The following is a 9823-nucleotide window of genomic DNA, read 5'->3' on the forward strand; positions in this document are numbered from 1 at the left end:
TTTCAACTAAATAACATTTCAGAAAAAAGAAGCTAACTCAGCCTTTGGATAGCTGTTAAAAGGCTAAATCGATTATTTTTATTTTCCATTAATGTAGTGGTTATCATTTTTCGTATGTTTTTAATGAATTATTTTTATTAAATTATTTCCAAGAAATTATATATAATATAAATAAAGGTGATTGTTAACCTAACTTTTATCTTCTTGATCTCTACTTTTTATTTTAATTTTGTTCTTAGTAGTTTAGCCCCAGTTCCTTAGAGTTTTGTTTAAGATTTCTAGCTTTCCATTGTTGGTACTCTTTCCAATTCGATTCAAAGTAAGTTTCCTTCCATTTGTTATTGCTCTTTATTGCTTTCTTATTGTCTTCTTGATATTAATTTTTAAATTTATGTTTATTATTTTTATTTCATGCTTAGTATAAGTCGAAATTTGTAAATTGTATTTTATTATTAATTACCATGTTTTAGTGATTGAATTTCTTTCTACGGTTGAAGACTTTTCAACTCTAGTGCATGTATTAATTTATGTGCCATGTTATACATAGAATTTATGGGCCGGGTCTTTTAATTATATTCGTTTTTAATAACCTTAAGTTGAAGTCAGTTGTTCACTTATGAAGAACACAACAATATATAATTAGGATTAAGTTAGTCTTAAAGTAAATTTAAATTAAACTCTTATTACCTTAATTAATCGAACGACAATTAAAAGGATAATTAATTGGACATTAATCTAATTAGTGTATTTGTGGTGAAACCTAATATCATTATAATTGAATTTTATCGGGTTAGACGTTAGTTTTTGTTGGGATGGTTTATCCCACGTTGACAATTTAAATATGGTGTTGTGCACATCTTATAATCTATTGGAGATCTTATTCCCATTGTCAAATGATTCGTGTCTCCCCGTTAATATGCTGACATTCACAATGAATTCAACCTAATTTAACAATTTTAGATAACAACCTTCTAATATAGAAGTATTTTTATTTCTTCAACGTATTCATTATTATTTAGTAAACTGACCCTAATTTTCTTGTGTTCAACTTGTTTGCTTATCATATACCGTGCATTTGTGATGATTAGAATATGGCATCACAATACAAAAGTATTGACGGGACATCCATTTCTGACAGAAATCATGAAAAAAAATAAAATTTAAATGTACTTATTTAATTCTAAATATTTCTAACTTTACATTAAAAAATTTATAAAAATTAATACTAATATTATTTAAACTAAAATAAATCATATAATTAGATTTTACTTAGTATGTTTAACTTATAAATTAAAAATAAAATACAAATTAAATATAACCCATGAATAGTGTTTTACACTTATATTAAATAAATAAGAGGATCTATAACACTAATTTACAAAAATTATATTATAGTTACAAATTAAGCAGGTTAATTTTACAATTAAAAAATTAAGTGGTCCATTAATTATATTCACAAATAGTGGAGCCTATTAGGTATAGTCGTATAGAAGTTGGCTGCTAGCGTCCTCTCATATTCTATTTGTTTCTTTCAATTTATATCACTTTTTATTTTAATTTGTTATATTAATTTTTTTTGTTAATGGTCTTATTCTACTCATTTTAATCTCATTTACAAATTAATTCACTTATTTTTTTAATCCTATATTTCAATTAGAAAGGAGACGTTAAAAGCAAAAGGTTAAGGACACAAAAAAGATAAACTAAGAGGATATCAGTAATCTACGATATGGATATGGCGTCTCCAATTGCTCCTATCCCTAGTCAGGCCCGCAGAGAGGTTTAACTCATGCAAGTCAACTCTTATTTGCTCGCCCCAAGTTCTCCTGGGTCTTCCTCGACTCCTCTTACCCTCTACAATGATGCTTTCTACCCTCTTCACTGATGCGTCGAAAGTCTTTCTCTGCCCATGACCAAACCACGTCAATCCATTTTCGTGCATTTTTCAGATATAAGGGTTGCCCCTAGTTTGTCCCTAAAATCTTGGTTCCTAATTAAGTACATGGATTTATACATTAAGTCAATCTAATCAAAGATTACAAGTATAATCATCAAAAAAACCTTCCAAATTCTATTTTGGGAGTATATAAGTTGCTGAACTATAATCAGAATCATCATCAAATGTGCTGAAACCTTCCATATTGCTTAACTATAAGTTGCTAAACTATAATCAGAATCATCATAAAAAAACCTTCATATTCTGTGCTGAAACCCGAAAACAGCAAAAATTCAACAAAAACATTAACCAAGTATAAGCAGGTACTGTGCTGAAAACAGTTACCAATCACCCACCAAGTATAAGCAGGTATTGTACACTGCATCACAGCCTTATTCATGGCTTCAGGAAGTCAGGATGAAATCAAGGGGGCATGGTATTTTGGATCAAGCCAATATGATCCTCAATCAAGCTCAGACTCAGAGCAAGAACCGACAGAAATGGTTGAGCAGCAAGGAGAACAACACAATCATCATAAGCCAGGGCTTAGCAGTGAGATGAGGCATTTAAAATTTCAAGAGATGCTCTCAATGCGAACAACCGACTCATTACCTTATGAAACGTTCCAAAAAATTACAGAAAAATATGGTTATCATTTTGGTAAAAAACTTGAAGAAGATAATGGGAGGCTTAGAATTCAAGTTCGAATTCCGACACAGCTACTTAGGGAAGCTGTTGCTTTTGTAAATCAAAACAGAAATCAGCAAGCATCACAAACAGTAGCAGAGAATGAAGATGTGACACAATCATCCAATGCAATACAAGAAGCATATGATCAAGAAATCGAGGAGACACAAGGATGAAAATTTTCGAACAACGCCTCTCAGTTTATGTTATGAAAAAGCATCATTAAAAATGTTTCTTTAACAATCTTAGGAGCAACATTTTGCAAAACAAATCTGAAATCAATGGTTAATGTACATGTTTGTTAATGGCTTCATTTTATTAGTGTTATCAGTAACAAACAAGCCCCCTGTTTCATCATAGAGGTTGTTAATCCTCTTAGACTATAAATAATCATAAAAAATGAATGAATGCCACCGAACATGCATATAACACAGTGACTTTAGACGTTTAACAAACGCTACTCAACTAGGAATTTAAAGTCATTTTTTTAGAATATGAAATTTATAGGAACTCATGAAAACAAATCATCATTGGGGCTTCAAAATCAAAACAGAACCAAATCATCAAAATTTAGACAAAGATGAAGACCAAACAGAAACAAATCATCAAAAAATCAGAATGTTTAAAACTAAACAAAAAACAGAACCAATATCCATAAGTTAGTGTCTAACATCATCAAACAAAAAATAGAAACAACTATGAACATCAAACAAAACAAGCCAAAAAATCAGAAAAACCCAAATTCGTCCAACAACAAACAATTTTCAGAATTCACCCAAAGATCAAATAATATCCTAAAGCCCAAATTTCCGATTGTTCTCAGCTATGAAATTAAAAAACATAAATATAAATGCCTTACAATCAACAACAATGTTTCTTAGGGTTTTTTTTGCCCTAGGAACAAGTACTTGTTCAAGAGTATCAAGAACCACCAAATTTGGGTCTTCTTCAATAGAAGGACTTGAAGGAGTCATTTTAGTAGGAGAATCATACACAAAATTAACAATCTTCAAAGGGGGATCTTTTCCATTAAGGTATGAATAAGAAAGAGGCTCAGAAGAATAGTCTCGCGATACTGTGAACATGCGTAATCTTCAATGGACTTTTGATAGGCCTCAAGTTCTTTCTTAGACCACCTTAAAATCTCATTTGAGTATGAATGTGGCCGGCCATGTAAGGAACACGAACATAAATCCCCCTAATCACAAAGGCCATCATAAAGATAACTAGGAATTGATGAAGAACTATTAGATCTCTTGTTTTCCATACTCAAAAATCAAATTAAAACAAAGTTTTGAAGAAACGCTAATGGCAATTTAAGAACAGGGGGTTGATTTTGGAGATGTTGGCCAAAAATTATGAAACTTACCTCAAAATGTAGAGAAAAAACCAATCTTTATTTTAGTTCAATAAAAATGAACTGAAGTTAAGGGATTAACAGGGGGCAATGATTCAAAGAAGCCATGAAAATGGCAAGTGAGAAGACAGAGACAGAGGAAAAGAGAGATCAGAGAAATAATGAAAGGGGCGGGTCATACGAGAGAATTAAATGAGTGATAGAGTGAATATACTAGAGAAATAAGGGAGTAAGAGAGAGACATGAGGGTGTATTTGGGAAAAAAAATTTAAAAATAGAAAGTATTCTAAAGTGGACAAACTTTTAAAACTACCCGTTATAGTAAGGTGGACAAATTTAAAAGAACGAAGGGAGTACTAAGTACTAATATCATAAGTGCATTAAAGGAAAGACATAAATAGTTGTGGCAGCTAGTTTTTCTCCTCTTTGCGTGTACGTTGGTTAATTAGTTTAATCCATTTAATTAATTATTATGGATAGATTATGATGTTTAGTGAAGATTCCAATAGTGCTTAATGTTAGAGGTAGAGCAAAAATTGATAAATTTTTAAAAGGTCAATGTGCAATTTAAAATTTATGATATTTATCAAATAATTTTGCATCTTTAAATACTTAAGATATACTACGTGGTTTAATATTGAGCCCTTCAATTTTTTGGGACTTTATATGATCAAATATGTTGAACATGTTTAGAACATCCCCTGTTTGATGTTGAAACTACTATGTGTTGTACTAATCATGATAAAAGATCACAATCGGTCGAGATTCATGAGTGTGATGGAATAATCACTAGTAAGTTGTGTATTGGGATTTTATGACTCGAACCGAGTCTAAGATCGGGTTTTAAGATGAAATCAAGAGATCGGTCGAAGTGCGCGGGGTGCGGAGTACTACGTGGGGCGGGGATAGTAGCTACTGGATTGGAAGACGTCCAGGTCGCAGGCCGTACGTTTGGTCATGTGTCGCGAGTTTTTGAAGGAAAAGCTATTGTTTTGGAAAACAGATAATCGCGGGCCGCGACTTGTGCAGTTTTTTGCGGGTTTGCAGTTTTGGCACGTTCTTTTGATGGTTAGTTTTTGGGCCAGTTTCTTTGTAATTGTTAACTTAATTTCTTTTTATTAAGTGGCATACTATATAAACCCCTCTTGTAATTAGAATTAGGGTATGATGCATGAAATACAAAGTGAGGAAAACTAAGAGAGAAAAAGCTTGGAGAGCCATTGTTTTGGCTTCTCGTTCGTCTTGTAATCTCCCGGTTTATAGTAAAAAGTTTATTCTCGGTGCCGGTGGATGTAACTATCACGTTGATAGTGAACCACGTTAATGTCTCGGTGTAATTTTCTTTATTGTTTGTTTGAATCTTTATTGCTTTTCATTAATTTTTTTCAATCTTTGCTTCCACTATCGCACAACATTGTGTGAATAAATAGTAGGACTATTTCTAATCTTCTAGAAGTACTAAATGCCTAGGATATACTTGTAAAAAACATAGAGATTTATAATTTGTATCTGGAGGAGTTCATACGGGTTTTGAGTGAATTTTGTTCAAGTCAGACTTTCATAATCAAAAAAGTGTTTGTGATTGTTCCAGAAGAAATGAAACAAAAGATAGGGTAGAGCTAGGACAGTTATAGTATGAGGTCTACCCAATGCTAAATGCAGAGGCCTATAATAGATCGATATGAACATCATGAGTTGTCCCATAATAAAACCATTTGTTGCTAATACCTTCTTCTCGGTTCCTTCTTCTCCTTCTTCCATAACCTGAGATCGGAGAAGGAAGAGATAAGAGGGCCCTATGGAGAATGTGGTCAGAAATCCATAATAGAGTCCGACCACAACGACCGAATTGATTATCTTCATGCTTAAGGATACTAGATTACCTAGTAGAAAAGATTGAAAAATCATCACAAACCTCCCTTTTTCGTTTGTATTGCAATTTATGGATTATTATATGATGATTTTTTAACTTTAACTTTCCATATATAAATATAGAAATAGAAAGAGATAGACTAGAAACGACATCTCTCATGTCGATGACACCAAAGAGATTTTATTATAGATTTTATATTTGATTTGCGTTGATTAAGTCAATTTTGGGACATAAATTGTGCCCTACCACATGAAAAATATAAAATCTTATTTGATTCTTTTGAATTTAAATTTTAAAAATATCTAATTTACTTTGTTGAAATAAAGGGAATAATTCTTCAAAGATCTAATCTTTGAACATCGTGGATCCAATTCAAAATCTCGTTTTATTAGTAAAAAGCCATGGAGGAAGGAAGGAAAATCACATAGGATTGGGAAAATTTTTACATCAATTTACCTAAAGTTTGTATTTTGTAAATGTAATTCGGGTGAAGCATGCAAATAAGATAAAGTTATTTAAAGTTATGCTCGGGAATAATATTCCAACTAAGTCATTATCACATTTTTATGTCGCCACTTTTTTATGAAATTACGAAAATATCCCTAATCCTTACTCCCTATAAATAGTTAAATATCTCATAACACTCTACTCTCTCTAAAAATCAATAAACTATATATACTCCTTTCGTCATTTCAAAGTTTAGGAACAAGAAATTTACTTTGCAAACAACAATTTGAGTTAATTTCTAAACGAATCCTAGTCAATTTGAATTTGAATTAAATGGATGTAGTGTTTGCAATCAATAAACGAGTCAACTAACTATCCATCACCATCCATCTCTATCCAACCCAAATAGTTTTGCTCTGTAGTTAAATATATACAGTGTTGTATATGAGACCTATCATCTATCTCGACACGTCTAATAGCTTTTCTGAGCTTATATAATTGATTTATACTAGCATAAACTACAGGATAACTTTGCATGATTGATGCCATGATAAAAGCATGTTGCATCTGGGTCACACTAAGCTCTTTTATATGATCTCGAATGTTAGTTGGCTACCTACTTATCGTACACGACCATCTATGTACACTGTAAATGGATGGTAGTGTCTTGCTTTATCACCAGCATACACTTACACCTTTCATGGGCTTTCTCCAAATTTACAACAAAATCCAATAGTCACAAACCGACAATCACATGCAGGCCCTACTGTTAGATTCTAGTTAAGCGACAGTATCTAGGTCATGCAACTGACATCTAAACCTACAGTATCGATGACAACGTAGATATACAGTAACTGTGGCATTAGTTTATTTTTGCTTATAAGACACACGAGTGAAATAAAAAATTGATATCAATAGCTATCTCATAATCTCATCCGCTCAATCATGCAATTTATCAGGCCCATCTATAGCCCTATGCAAGCTGGGCTTCAGCACAGGTGATCTGTGCACTTTATACTATACTTTTATGCTCCCTTCCCTTGCATTTTTATGGCATTTTGAAGTGTGATTTTGCATTTTCCATGTGGATTTACGCTTGGTTGGAGTTTTGTGTGTCTTTGATTATTTCAGGCCATTTTACTCCACTCTTGTATTGGAAGCGAATCACTCCTGAGCATTAGAATGTGTGCTTCGAGATTTGGCAGAGTTCGAGACCGCATTACGACACTTTTGTGAGCTCACGGGCCCATTCGGACATGCTTTTAGTCCCGTTGGGTTTCGTTTGTACTTTTACCGCGTTCTCATGAAGAAAAGTAAGCACAAGATGATAGACCCGGGCGGGTATTTTCATACCCGGGTGATTTCAAGCAAGAAATAAGAACGTAAGCATCCAAGCCCAGGACCCGGTCGGGTCAAGCTTAAACCCGGCCGGGTTTGTCTAAAATTACTTGATGGAATGTTCAACCCACGGACCCGGTCGGGTCTTGCTCAAACCCGGTCGGGTCCTGTGATTTTTTCTCTCTGGAAAACCCTCAGCACACGGACCTGGTCCGGTCTTCCAGAAACCTGGTCCGGTCTTCAGAAACCTGGTCCGGTCTTCCAGAAACCTGGTCCGGTCCTGCTCTAATAACCGTTTTTCCGCACGGTTTTTATTAAATGATGAGGAATGTAACCGTAGACGGGAGGTTAACAATTTTTCTCAGTTTTCTTTAGACACTTTTAATTCTTCACTTTGGGGAAAAACCTTTGTAACTTCATTTACTTTCGTTCATCATTTGGTATTCGAATTCAAGTACTTTTTCTTTATCCCTTTTCTTGTTATTATTTTTAATCATGTTTTCTTTAATGAATTTTTATTTTATTGCAATTAATATGTGTGAGTTCCAATCCCTTTTTGTTATGCATAATCCTTGTTCATGCTTGATCTCTTATGCTAGTTAACTTAAGTTTTTCAATGGAACGTTGGAAATTGTGGTTAACAATTTATTCTTCGTTAACGAAAGTTAGAGTTGAATGAATTGCCTTTTAGATCAAGGACTTGATAATCTTCATGAAAATAGATAGAGTTGATTGTTGGACCTTATAGAATACTATGCTCAATGTCATTACTATACTTGATTCCATGAAAATAGGTTTGATAGTATGGTAGTGAAGCTAATAGTCTTCGAAAGGAGTTATTAGTATTTATAATGGTGTATTCGTCCCATTGAACTTGGTTATGATCGTTGTAGGGGTAGTAGGATCTCATTGTCATCACATCATGCTAGTGGGGAAGTTTATCCCTAGATGTTTTAATATCATTAATTTACCTTTCTAATTTAATTGCTTGTATTCTAGTCATTTAGTTAGTTTAGGTACATATTCTCTGAAATTGTGTGTTACTAAGGATCAATTGGTAGCCGGAAAATAATCATTTACTACGTTGTTCCCTGTGGATTCGACCCTAACTGCCGCTGTACTAGTTGCATATTAGGATTTGTTTGATAGTACATAAACGACCTATCAAATTTTGGCACCGTTGCCGGGGAACAACGGATTAGTTTAGTGTTTATTTTCTGAGTTTAAATTCATTCTTTTTCTCTGATTCTGCTTAGGTTAGGCCCCCTCCCCTGTTTATTTAACCCTTTGCTTTTAGTTTCTTTTGTTGCATGCAAACCAGACGACAGGGACACGAACTAGTACCTTTTGACCCTGAAATCGAAGCAACAGCAAGAAAACTCAACTCTAGGCAAAGAAGGCGTAGAAACAAGAGAAGGGAAGATTTAACCATGGCTGAAACACCAGAGAAACCCCTCCTGGATTACATCACTCCTGATGCTAGCATTGTCACTACAAGCATTGTGAGGCCAGAGATTTCCGGGAACCAGTATGAGATCCGGTCAGCATTTTTCAACTGGATCGCTCAGGACCAATTTCATGGTATTGAGAATGAGAGCCCAACCGACCACATTAATCTGTTCATCGACAAGTGCATGACACACAAGTACAACAACGTCACCTCCGATCAATTAATGTTAATAGCTTTCCCTTTTTTACTTGCGGGGGCAGCTAAGCAGTGGCTTCGTGAGGAAGAACCCAACTCCATTACTACTTGGGAGGCTCTGAAAAAAGCATTCTTGCATCGATACTACCCGCCCGGAAAAACTTCAAAGTACCGAAATGAGATCTCTACTTTCAAGCAAAAAGACGGGGAATCACTCTATGATGCATGGGAGAGGTTTAAAAGTCTAATCAGAAAATGCCCACATCACGGATTACCAGATTGGATGGTTATTGAGACAGTCTACAATGCTTTGAGACATGAAATCCAGACTTCTTTGGATGCTGCTGCTGGGGGTAACTTCATGATGAAAACACTGAACCAGGCCAAGAAAATTCTTGATGATATGGCCTCAAATTACCACTGGCGAGAACAATCAAATCCAAGGCGAGGTGGTAGGTATGAAGTGGATGCTATTGCTGCTTTAACTAATAATGTGCAGGCTTTGACAAGGAAGGTTGAGCAATTGAATGTAGCTGCAGT

General features: G+C 34.2%; 1 non-coding gene across 1 annotated transcript; it reads right to left on the reverse strand.

The window, feature by feature from the left end:
- Positions 1 to 9450: 9450 nt before the first annotated feature.
- Positions 9451 to 9556, reverse strand: LOC130801456 (small nucleolar RNA R71). Its single transcript, XR_009039608.1, has one exon. It is a non-coding gene; the product is annotated as a small nucleolar RNA R71 (small nucleolar RNA).
- Positions 9557 to 9823: the final 267 nt, after the last annotated feature.

This window comes from Amaranthus tricolor, chromosome 1 (genome assembly GCF_026212465.1).
Source record: "Amaranthus tricolor cultivar Red isolate AtriRed21 chromosome 1, ASM2621246v1, whole genome shotgun sequence".
In the NCBI taxonomy this organism is placed as follows: Eukaryota; Viridiplantae; Streptophyta; class Magnoliopsida; order Caryophyllales; family Amaranthaceae; genus Amaranthus; species Amaranthus tricolor.